The sequence below is a fragment of the Oryctolagus cuniculus genome, chromosome X (genome assembly GCF_964237555.1).
Source record: "Oryctolagus cuniculus chromosome X, mOryCun1.1, whole genome shotgun sequence".
Taxonomy (NCBI): Eukaryota; Metazoa; Chordata; class Mammalia; order Lagomorpha; family Leporidae; genus Oryctolagus; species Oryctolagus cuniculus.
Genome location: NC_091453.1, coordinates 46,938,746 through 46,942,818, shown reverse-complemented (window position 1 = coordinate 46,942,818; position 4,073 = coordinate 46,938,746). Strand labels below are relative to the sequence as shown.

Genomic DNA, 4,073 nt, shown 5'->3' with positions numbered 1-4,073 from the left:
TAAAGTGCGGATATAGTATCTATCTCATGATATGATTGTATTAAATGAATTAACTAACAGAAAGAGTTTAATTTAGTGCTGGTCCCATATTAAATCCTGATAAATAGCAGTTGCTGCTGGTTGCTAGTATTTTCAAACTATACCTGGCTTAACACATGGCTCATGTTAGTGACTTCATAGCAGTTAAAGTTATTAAGGGGTTTGGTGTCAAAATGGAAGCTGTGCTTCAATCTCAATGTTGGGAGTTTGAGTAGTGTGAGCGAGCTGAATGGCTGTGATGGTTGAGTCTCGGGAACCAGGTAAAGCTTGCAGCTGACTGAAGAGTAGATTGTAGAAATCAAAGGAACTTTTTTTCACTATTAGACAAGAATGATGATGGTACTGTAACAACAAAGGATTCGGCAGCTATAATGAAGTGTCATGGGCAGAATCCTACAGAAGCGGAGTTACAGGGCATGACTAAATAAGTAGATACTGATGGTGATAACACAATTGACTTCCCTGCATCTCTGACAATGATGGCAAGAATACTTAAAAGGCTGTGTTGAAGGAATTAGAGAAGATTCCATGTGTTTGATAAGGATGGTGATGGAGAGCCTCTCTATGTGATGCCAAACCTTGGAAAGAAGTGAACAGATGACGAGGTTGACGAAATGATCAGGGAAGCAGATATTGATGGTGACAGTCAATTAAACTATGAAGTTTGTAAAAGTGATGACATAACAGTGAAGACATGGTACAGAATGTGTTATATTTCTTGTACAAAATTACTTATTTCCCTTTTCTTAGTTTGTAACTTATCTGTTAAAGGCTCCCCTGTCCTCTCAAAAATATGTATATATAGTTGTTAAGACCTTTTTCTTTCATGTTTTCTTCCTGTATCTTTTTTTAAAGATTTGTTATTTATTTATTTGACAGGTAGAGTTACAGACAGTGAGAGGGAGAGACAGAGAGAAAGGTCTTCCTTCTGTTGGTTCACTCCCCAAATGGCCGCTACGGCTGGAGCTACACCTATCCGAAGCCAGGAGCCAGGCACTTCTTCCTGGTCTCCCACGCGGGTGCAGGTCCCCAAGCACTTGGGCCATCCTCCACTGCCTTCCTGGGCCACAGCAGAGAGCTGGACTGGAAGAGGAGCAACCGGGACTAGAACCCGGCACCCATATGGGAGGGATTCCAGCACCACAGGCGGAGGATTAGCCAAGTGAGCCATGGCACCGGCCCTTCTTCCTGTATCTTAATGTTATTGTCTTGAAGCATTTGTCGCTCCCCCTCTTTGTGGAGGAACGACACAGGACCCTGCGCTGTTTTTTTTTTTGTCTGCTCGGCCCTCCCCGGGTTTGCTGCTGGTTCTTCCCGGGTTGGCTACCGACCCTTCCACCTCCGTGGAAGGGCGGTTCCCCCTGCCACTTTCCCCACTTCCGCGGGGGAGCAGCACACCGCCGGCCGGCTCTCTCGGGGGCTGCACAGGTGTTCCTTCAGATAGATGTTCCTGGTGCATGTTGTCTCTCTCCTCCTTTATAGTCCTCTTCCACCAATCCCAACTCTGCTACCCACACGCCAAGTACGCTGCTCTCCTCCAATCAGGAGCAGGTCCTACAGTTTATTGGTTGAACTGGAGGCAGCTGTGTAGAAGCTGTTTCCTCCTCTCCCAGCGCCATATTGTGGGAGAGCAGATGCATAGAATAAGTCTTAATTCCAGTAACTTAGTCTAGTCCGAGTTGCTCCCAGTTGCTCCCCACAAGCATTATTTTAGAAATTTATCAAGTAACATATTGCATATGGCTTACTCTGGATATATCTAAATACTTCTGCACATCTAAACATATATATCATTAGTCAAGTGAGGGAATATCTGGGTTATGCTTTTTTTAAAAAAGTAGTTTTTCTTTAGGAACTGTCAGCATGTTATTGTTGAAGTATGGAGTTGGAACACTGTGTGGACTATGGAGAATCAACAATACGTACTTAACAGTTGCACTATTGTAAAGCAAGTGTATTATGCAGGTACTTGTACACTAAATTTTTAAAAAATATTTATTTGAAAGACAGAGTTACGGAGAGAGGGAGAGGGAGAGGGAGAATGAATTATCTTCCATTCACTATTCACTGGTTCACTCCGCAAATGACCACAATGGCTAGAGCTTAGCTGATCCGAAGCCAGGAGCCAGGGGCTTCCTCTGGTCTCCCACATGGGTGCAAGGGCCAAAGGACTTGTGCCATCTTCTACTGCTTTCTCAGGCTATAGCAAAGAGCTGGATCAGAAGCGGAGCAGCTGGGACTCGAACTGGCGTCCATATGGGATACCAGCACTGCAGGCGACAGCTTTACCTGCTACGCCACAGCACCGGCCCAAGCAGTATTTTTTTTTGTACTGCTGATCCTGTACCAGAAATATCTTATTTTTTGCTACTTGCTTTTAAAACTGTTTTTAGCCACTTAAAGAAAATCTGCTTATGGCTCAATTTGCCACAGATCTGATCCAAGTTGTATATTTATTTTCCAATTAAAATTACAATTTAAAAAAAGATCTTGAGGAGATGGCACTATTAACTACATGGCATTGGTTAAATCATTTCACCTCTCTGAGCCTCAATTTGATTATTTTTAGATAATCTACTTATCTACTACTGAACACAAATTTATCTGCTTGTACCTTCTATCCTCAGGTCCTCACTTTGCCCTCTTAAATCACAAGAACTCATCTATTTCTTCTACCCTGTGAGAGCTCCTCAGATAGTGACAGAAAGTGACCAAGTCCTCCTGAGTCTTCTCAGACTACACACAGTGGGAGGAGTGCTAGTGCAATGAGTATCCGATCAATACTAAGCAGAATGAGAATATTAGTATCTGTTAGTTTAAAAGAGATTTTTTTTATAACTTTTGACATGCTTTGGTAGGAAATGCTGGAACATTTTTAACAAGAAATTGATATGGTGATGTTAAAAATGCATGTTTTATTACTATAATAAACATTAACAAACTAAAAAAATAATTTTATTATCTGCCTTCTGGACACTAGGTAAATCTCTTACTTGAGTATGTATCTTATATGTAATTATGTATCTCCTAATGTTATCAATTCCCACATCTTTATCCTTTTTTTTCTATTATTTATTTTGTTACTTTTTTTTGTGCCAGCCAAATCATGTTTCAGCTTTTTTTAAAGATTGAAGTGAGAGGGGCTGGTGTTGTGGTATAGTGGTTTAAGCTACGGCCTGCAATGCCAGCATCCCATATGGGTACCGATTCAAGTTCTTGCTGTTCCTTTTCTGATCCCGCTCTGTGTTAATGCACTTGGGGAAGCAGCAGAAGATGGCCCAAGTGCTTGGGCCCCTGCCAACCACATGGGGGACCAGAATGGAATGCCAGGCTTCTGGCTTCTGCCTGGCCCAGCCTGACTGTTGTGGCCATTTGGGGAATTAACCTGTGGATGGAAGATCTCTGTCTCTCCTTCTGATTCTGTAACTCAGCCTTTCAAATAAATAAATCCATGTTTTGTTTTTAAATATTGACACAAGCTAAAAAAATCCTAAACTTTTGAACAAATGCTGCTGCAGAGCTGTATGGCCTTTGGCTTAAAAGTAGTTTAGAGAGAAGTCTCTAAAACTATTTTTGCATCCCCAGTTAATTGCAAACTTTTATAGGCTGTTTGTAGGGGAGAAGCAGTATGGTACAGTGAAAAGAGCTTTGGGGATTGCCTTAGCAAATTCATATTCAAATGTCAACACCTCAGCTTAGCATACTGTGCATGCTTGGATGTCAGTTAATGGTTTTGGTTTTACTTGATTTTATCAGCTTTATTAACGTATAACTGACAAATTTGTGTGCTCTTTATGGTATAATCCAGATGTCTTGGTATATGTATATTACAAAATGATCAGACCAAGCTAATTAGCATACCAATAGCATCATATGTTTATAATAATTTTGTGGTAAGAACATTTAAGAGCTATCTTTTTAGCAATGTTCAAGAATTAAATACATTATTATTAACTATAGTCACCCTGGTGTTCAATCAATCTTCAGAATTTACTAATCTTACATAAGTGAAACTTTGTACCTTTTGACCTACA

At 40.9% G+C, this 4,073-nt stretch overlaps 1 pseudogene; it reads left to right on the top strand.

Moving 5' to 3' along the window:
• Positions 1–410: 410 nt before the first annotated feature.
• Positions 411–3,738, top strand: LOC108178688 (calmodulin-like; annotated as a pseudogene).
• Positions 3,739–4,073: the final 335 nt, after the last annotated feature.